We start from the raw sequence: 8,773 nt of genomic DNA, 5'->3' as shown, positions 1-8,773 counted from the left end.
TGCCCAGAGGGAAACTCAGGGCATCCCCTAAATTCTTGGCCCCCAAACTCAAAACCTTGACCTCCAGCCCCTGGAGCTCTGCATCTCTGTGTGTTCAGCGGCCCACTTATTCTGCCATAGTTGGGTGTCAGGAAGGAGAAAACACAGGAGTTCTTGACGCCACCACAAAGCACTGGGAAACGTAGTCAGAGACCCTGTGGTCAAGAGAAATTTATAACCTTGGACAAGAAACAAAATTACTGGGTTTGTGTCCCAGTGTCACCACTGCCTGATTCTGTGGCGTTCAAGCTCTTGGTAAGACCATTACTTTGTGTAGGAAATAGAATAGTGGGAGCAGGAGATGTGGGGAAAAAACTTTTATGGAAGTTGAGGTACCATGGCTGCAATAGTGCTAATGCTTAGGCTTTGGGTGCACAAACTTCCTGCTCACCCATCACCACTTTTGTTATGACACATCTAGTCCACCCTGTTCTTCCCCTTCCCCTCGTCTCCCCACCCTGCCTGGGAACCTCTGTTCTGATCTTCAAGTCCATGGGTCGGGGGTCATTAGGTATTGTCTCTTCATTTGCTTTGTTTCTTTACATACCACTTATGAGTGAAATCATCAGCATGTGTCCTCCCTCTGATTTATTTCACTTGACATAGTTCCCTCTAACTCCATCCAAGTTGCAGCAGAAGGCAAGATTTCCTCTTAGGGCTGCGTAGTATTTTATTGTGTATCTCTACCACAGCTTCTTTATCTGCTCATCTGTCATTTGACATTTGGGCTGTTCTAATAATCCTGGTGTTGTACTTAGCACTGCAGTGAACATAGGCACACATGTATCTTTCCAAATTAATGTTTATAAGTTCTTGGGATAGTACTGAGGATTGGAATCTCTGGGCCATACAAAAGTTCTAGCTTTCATTTTTCAAGCTGCCTCTCTAGCATTTTCCACAGAAACTTACATTCCCACCAGCAGAGAATGAGGGTTGACCTCTCTGTGTCTCCACCAACACTGGCTCTTTCTGTCTTTTTGATGTATGCCGTTCCCACTGATGGGAGATGCTATCTTGTTGTTTTGGTTTGCATTTTCCTGATAACAAGTAGTGATCAACATCTTTTTTATGTGTCTATTGGCCATCATAGGTTCTCTTTGACCAGGGTTTTGTTGCCTAACTCTCAGGTTCTATGGAGTTTGTGGTCTTCCAAAAGCATCTTCAGTCAGGGTGCCCCACCCCCTCTCTGATTTGATGATTGGAGCACTGAAAAGCCTGGGTTCTATGTTTAGGGATACTTGGTCAACGAGCCTGAGTAATTCAATGCTGAGGCCCACCAGGGCAACCCTGAAGGGTTGGTGGGGTGGGGGTGGGTATGTGGTGCTGGGGATAGAACTCTGGTCAGGGCAATTGCCTTGCATGCAACAGACCCAGATTTCATCCCAGGCACCCCATACGGTCTCCTAAGTCTCACTGAGTGCAGAAATAATCACTGAGTGCAGAGTCAGGAGTAAGCCGTATGCACCACTGGGTGTGGACTGCCAACCCCCACAAAAAAAAAAAAGGAGGAAGAGAAAAGGAAAGAAGGAGGGAAAGGAAGGAAGGAAGGAAGGAAGGAAGGAAGGAAGGAAGGAAGGAAGGAAGGAAGGAAGGAAGGAAGATAGGAAGGAAGGAAAGAAGGAAGAAAGGAAAGAAGGAAGGAAAGAAGAAAAGAAGAAAGGAAAGAAGGAAGGAAAGAAGAAAAGAAGGAAAGAAGGAAGGAAGGAAGGAAGGAAGGAAGGAAGGAAGGAAGGAAGGAAGGAAGGAAGGAAGGAAGGAAGGAAGATAGGAAGGAAGGAAGGAAGGAAGAAAGGAAAGAAGGAAGGAAAGAAGAAAAGAAGAAAGGAAAGAAGGAAGGAAAGAAGAAAAGAAGGAAAGAAGGAAGGAAGGAAGGAAGGAAGGAAGGAAGGAAGGAAGGAAGGAAAGAAGGAAGAAAGGAAAGAAGGAAGGAAAGAAGAAAAGAAGAAAGGAAAGAAGGAAGGAAAGAAGAAAAGAAGGAAAGAAGGAAGGAAGGAAGGAAGGAAGGAAGGAAGGAAGGAAGGAAGGAAGGAAGGAAGGAAGGAAGATAGGAAGGAAGGAAAGAAGGAAGAAAGGAAAGAAGGAAGGAAAGAAGAAAAGAAGAAAGGAAAGAAGGAAGGAAAGAAGAAAAGAAGAAAGGAAAGAAGGAAGGAAAGAAGAAAAGAAGGAAGGAAGGAAGGAAGGAAGGAAGGAAGGAAGGAAGGAAGGAAAAAGAAAAGAAGGAAGGAAGGAAAGAAGGAAGGAAGGAAAGGAAGGAAGGAAAGGAAGGAAGGAAGGAAGGAAGGAAGGAAGGAAGGAAGGAAGGAAGGAAGGAAGGAAGGAAGGAAGGAAGGAAGGAAGGAAAGGAGGGAAGGAAAAGGAGAGAGGGGCCAATTGGTGCTGTTAATGCTTTAAGTAGAAAGGAGCATTAGTTGTAGAGATTAGGGTAAAATGTGACATTGACTAATTAACCAACTTATTAAGTGTATTAAAAAAAATTTTTTTTTATCACATGTGGCAATGCTCAGGGGTTACTCCTGGCTCTGCCCTCAGGAATGACTCCTGCCAGAGCTTGGAGGACCATATGGGATGCTGGCAATGGAACCCAGGTCAGCCACTTGCAAGGCAAATGATCTAGCCAGTGTATTGTCGCTCCAGCCCTAAGTGTATTTTGAATGTTTCCTGCTTCATTAAATAAATTAAAACATTTGCAGAAAGAAAAGTAAAACATCATTGTGTTCAAGACACAAAAAATACCAATTATATTACTGCAAAAATTATTCAGGGATTTAAGCTTTCCTTATTTCTGTGTTTCCACATTGCTGTGGTTCCTCTCACTAAGGGCTTCTTGCCAAGGAGCATTGAAATAGCCTCTAGAAGGGACCCGAGAAATTGTACAAAGGTTAAGGCGCTTGTCTAGCATGCAGCTGCTGCCACCACCCTTGTTCAAATCCTGACACCACTTATGGTCCGCCAAGTACGGTCATACGTGGGCTTTGAGCATTATGGGTGCGGGACCCCTACAAAGGAAACAGTGCCCAGTATATTTCTACATTGTTATTTTTTTGGAGAGGGGTGTTTGGGCCGAATCCATCCAAGCCGTGCTCAGGGATCACTCCTGGTGGAACCATGTGGATCGAACCCAGGTTGGGTGCATGCAAGGCAAGTGCCTTCTACCTGTACTATCTCTCTGGCCTCTCTCCAAATTTATTTATTTTTATTTTTCAGGTCACACTTGGCGATGTGCAGGGGTTATTCCTGGCTTTGCACTCAGGAATCACTCCTGGCGGTGCTCAGGGGGCCATATGGGGTGCTGGGAATTGAACCCAGGTTGGCTGCATGCAAGGCAAACGCCCTACCCGCTGTGCTATCACTCCAGCCCCTCTCTCCAATTTTAAATGTAGTGCTTCATATGCTATAATTTGTTGGACCAGGGCATTAGATTTAGAAAACAATCCTCATTTTCTCGCTCCACTGCTCAGGGCAGTTGGAGTCATAGGAGAATTCGAGGAGGGCCCTGGAGATGGCATCATGCTCAGGGATCTCTGATCAGAGTTTCATCCCCGGAACCACATGTCCCCCGAACTCTGCTTGCTAGGTTGCCCTGGTGGGCCTCAGTACTGAGTTGCTCGGACTGGTCAGCCAAGCATCTGCCCCCTATTGCCCTTTTTCAAAGCGATGGACCAAAGCTTTTCTGTTTGTTTTTGTTTTTCCACAGCCAGTAGTGCTCAGGGCTGACTCCTAGCTCTGCATTCAGAACTTGGGGGCTCAGGGGAACCATATGTAGTGCTGGGGATTGATGTGTGCAAGGCAAAGCTTGAACCCTTGTACTACCTCTCCCGCCTGGAGCAAACTTTTATTTTTAGAGACATAATAACATTAGAGAAATGGAAATCAAGGGGAAAAATCTGTGAGCCTCCCCCTTTGACATAGGAACAATAAACTTTTATGTTCCTTCCTGTTTTCTTAGGGGCTACTCCTGGCTCTGTGCTCCCGGAAGATGTGATGCCAGGGATGGAACCAGGGTTGCCACATGCATGACAAGTGCCTAATCTTTATCTTATCTTTCTGGCTCCTGTTTCCTTCCTGCTTTTATAAATCATGTGCATTTTAATATTTTCTAAAACTTCTTTCACCTAATATTAGTCCCAGAGTGTCTATCAGCCTTCATCAATCCATAATCATCCTTTTTAATGACTATAGAATTTTTCTTCAAAGCTTTATGCCATAATTTATTTACCCACTCTCCCTCTCCATTTTTGAATATTTGGGCTGCTTCCAATTTCTACTAAGCAACTCTTTGATGAGTATTTTCTGCATATGTTTTTTTTCCATATTTCAGGGTATTTTCTTAGGCTAGTTTCCCAGAAGGGGATTATTGAGTCAAAGTGTATGAACATTTTTATGGCTTCAAAGTATCTTTTGAAGAAGGTAGGTGTTCCATTTCAGGAGGTTCACAAACATAAAAAGAGGAAATTTGGCTTCCAAAAATCCCTTGTAACACATTATATAAAAATGTGGGCAGAGCTGTTCTCCTAAGTTTCTGTCATTAAAGCTTAACTTTTTAAATTAAAAAAAAATGAAACATTACTTTTTTTTCTGAGTGTTTCTGAGATATTTGACCCTACTGAGCTTTAGGGAGGGGGGAAGGGAAATTCACAGAGCACAGCTCCGTGATTCCTATGATGAGAATCATCATCACAGTCTCCCTGCACTTCAGATCCACCGGCTGTTGGGAACTTCTGAAGCGGAGCTGCTTCTTGCTCCTTCACCAAGAGCCCCAGACGGGGTCTTCCCTCCCCTTTGGCTTGACAGCTGCCTGAGTCCCTGGGGGCTGAGGCCTTCTCAGACACCATCTTGCCCAACGAAGATGCCAGTGGTGGCTCTGAGTCTTTCTTCTTCTTTCTTTCTTTCTTTTTGCCCCAGCGATGCTCAGGGCTTATTCCTGGCTCTGCACTCAGGAATTACTCCCGGCAGTGCTCAGGGGACCATATGGGATGCTGGGGATTGAACCTGGGTCGGCCATGTGAAGGGCAAATGCCCTACCTGCTGTACTATTGCTCCAGCCCTGAGTCCTTCCTCTTAACCATAGACAAGAAGCAACTGGTGGGACTGGGATTCTGAAGGACCAAGCCTGACCAGCAGAGAGGGACCCACTCTAGGAAAAGCATCTCCTTGGCCTGGGGGCTTGATGCGATATAGGAAGCAGCCATGGTGGGCGGGGGTGGGGGGAAATTTTCTGGACTTCCCCGGCTCTTGAGCATTTGAAGACCCGCAATACACTTGTGACTTCTCACATGAAGTTGAACAGGTGCAGGGGTCTTTTCAGGTACCCCCCCCACCTCCCACCTCGTGACAGTGAGGTAGTGACTGAAGTTCTGTGGGAAGTCTCAGTGCCTCATCTGGTTGGTAGCATGAGTGAAATCAATAGAAGCACAAGAGGGAGTCTGGAGACCGAGGTTCCAGTTCTTATGCTGACCTTGGCTGTAGCATGCCCTTCTGAGCCTCAGTTTCCTTATCTCTAAAATGGTTATTGACTCCTCCAGGGCTGTGGAGATCACCATAGAGAAGGGGTGTGGAAGCTTTAAAGACCTGTACATGTGCGGGATATAATCCTCTTGTTTCTAAGATCAAACCTACTCTGTCCAGCACAATCATTCTGCCAGTATTTGGAGGAGGGGAACAGGAAATCATAACTGTCATTTAGAATGGGAACCCAGCCCTGGAGGGATGGAACAGGGGTTCGATGCTGGGAATCGAACCTGGGTCGGCCATGTGCAAGGCAAACGCCCTACCCACTGTACTATTGCTCCAGCCCCAACAGCCATCTGTCTTGCTTTGGGCATCTGGTTCTGGGGATCAAGCCGGACTGATGTTGCTCACCGGAAGTCCCTGGCGGTTCACTTCAGCCTGAAGTGAACTAGTGTGGGTGAGGACGGACAAATAAATTTGTACAGTGAATTCATTCCACATGTCCATCCACTGGGACTGATTAAGAGTTCTGAAATGATTACACACCCCCAAATATGGGCTGTGACCCATTTGTGGAGCAGAAAATCTATGTGAAAGGTCCATCCTTTTAAAATTAAAATTGAACAAAGATCATTTGTGTGTCGTTCTCTTCCCTCCGTTGTTATTGTTATTGCGATGACCCAGGTCACACACATGCCTGACTGTGGTGCTCCACATTTAGCGATGGTGCTTGCCGGGGCACTCGGAGTTTAGGTGCTTGAACTTCCTCTGTTTGTGCTCCTCAACTGTGGAGCTCTCACCCCTGAACCTGGAACACAGAACTGAGCTTACTGGGGGTTGGTGGGTGGGGGGTTGGGTGGAGAAGGTTGAAAGGGTGGAGGGGTCCTTGTCTGTAGTAGAGGCACACAGGACTTTGGTGGTATGGCAACATACATTTTGAAGAAGTATGAACTTAAAGAGGTATGAAATTGTAAGCTTTATAAATATACAGTCTTATAAACGAATGTTATAATAATAAAATATTTTAAAATTAAATTAATTTATATTTATTTACTTTTTTGGGGAGGGGCATGGATTACTCATGGCTCTGTGCTCAAGAGTGACTCCTGAAAGTGCTTGGGAGACCACATTTAGTATTAGAGATGGGACCTGGGTCGGCTGTATGTCAGGCAAATGCCTTAACCCCTACACTATCTCTGGCCCCAAATTAATTAAATTTGGAAAGAAGATGAAAGTCAGGGCCGAGACTTATAGGCTATCTTTACTTTTTGGGTCACACCCAGCGATGCTCAGGGGTCACTCCTGGCTCTGCACTCAGGGATTACTCCTGGCCGTGCTCAGGGGACCATAAGGGATGCTGGGAATCGAATCCAGGTCAGCTGCGTGCAAGGCAAACGCCCTACCCGCTGTCAGAGTCACAAGGGGTAAGGCATTTGCCTAGCAAGTGACCAACCCTGGTTAGACAGAAAGGATGTTTTTATCAGGACACATCAACATGGTCTTTGCCAAATGCGATTACAGTCCCGATCTGTGGAGATGGAAGCAATTTGTTTTCATAATACAAGGAGCATGGTTCATGATCCTTTTTTTTTTTTTTTTTTTTGGATACTAACTCTGCTCTCTGTCCGAATGGAGTTCAAAGACCTGTCATCCTGACATGCCCAGGTGGTACTAAGAGCTCCCTGGACCTGGGAAGGTGGAGGTGACGTGTTCTAGAAATTTCTCGGATGCACATGAGAGAGGAGCTCTACCGGCACCATTCTCAGGGGTTTCTCATGCAGCCCTACCAGGTGTCTCTTGTATGAAGAAGAAAAATCCTAGGGAGACATGGAGTGACAAAGAGTATGAGGCAGGAAGGAAAAAGAGCTGTTTGGCATGACCGATCTCTCAGACTGGAAAAACCACTTCCTGGATGCCTTTCCAGAGGGTTCGAGTGGGAGGAGGGAGAAAGGGCATCTTAGCTCTCCACTGACTGCCTGTCGTTCACAGAGTGCTCTGTCTCCAGACTCCCAGGCAGCTCTCCCTGAGTGGGTCACCCATTTCTGTGCTCAGCCTCCCTAGGGATGCTCAGGACGGGCAGGGGAGAGGTGCTCAAGGAGGGCTGGGGACCAGGAGCTCAAAAGGAGTGTCAGATTCTGGGGATGTGACTTCTCTCACCAACTGGGAAATGGACCTGAAGATTTGCTCTACTAGCTTCTTTCAATCATGGCTGAGCCCTGCTATGAAAGCAATGCACCTGCCTCAGCACTTTTGGTCTGCAGTACCTGAATTTCCGGTCTGTAGTGCTTGGACTTCCGGCCTGATGTGCTTGTGGGAGCCAGGGTCAGGGAAGAAGAGCTGCAGGGAAGGGTCCGGATGCCACACGCAGGGAAGGGTCCGGATGCCACCACGCACCTAAGAGGTGTCGAACACGTTGCTCTCCTTTTCCTCCTGATCCCCTTTGAGATGATCAGAATTTCAAATTCATCTTTCTCAGGTGGAACTGAGGAACTGAGCCATTCTCCATCTGTACTTCACCCCCACCCCACCCCCTTGTATTTTCCAACATACTGGGGTGCTCATCAGAAACAAGAGTCCTTCCCAGAGAGCCCTTGGGGTTTAAACGCTTGTTTGCTCTTGATTGCCTAGAAGGCAGCCCTCTTCCCTGAGTTTTCTTCAGTAAATTCTTTCCTCATTAGCCAGTTTAAAAATCGATTCAGCTTTTTCTGCCCATGAAGTCAGAGGAGGGCTGGAGCGATAGCACAACGGGTAGGGTGTTTGCCTTGCACACAGCCGACCCAGGTTCGATTCCTCTGTCCCTCTTGGAGAGCCCGGCAAGCTACCAAGAGTATCCCGCCCACACGGCAGAGACTGGCATGCTCCCCATGGTGTATTTGATATGCCAAAAACAGTAACAACAAGTCTCACAATGGAGACGTTACTGGTACCCGCTCGAGCAAATCGATGAACAACGGGAAGTCAGAGGAAGAGGCAAGCTCTAGGGGACAGAGCTGATGGTTGTTTCTATAAACTTTTCCTCCACAACTTTTTTGTTTTGTTTAGTGGGTCACCTCAAGCAGTGCCCCTGAGATTACTCCCTGCTTTGTGCTTGGAAGGAGAACGGGGTGCAAGGGGCCTGAACCCAGACCTCTCGCTTGAGAAACGTTAGCTCTAACCCATGGAGTCGTCTCTCAACACAACTTTGCAAGGGAGGGGCTATCCCCCATATACAGAAGAAGTTGAGCTTTAGAAAGACATCGACTGTCTATTTGGATTTCCTTCCCAAACCAAAATTGTGGCTGCTTTG

This window comes from Sorex araneus, chromosome 1, assembly GCF_027595985.1.
Source record: "Sorex araneus isolate mSorAra2 chromosome 1, mSorAra2.pri, whole genome shotgun sequence".
NCBI classification, from domain to species: Eukaryota; Metazoa; Chordata; class Mammalia; order Eulipotyphla; family Soricidae; genus Sorex; species Sorex araneus.
This window is presented reverse-complemented; position numbering follows the sequence as displayed.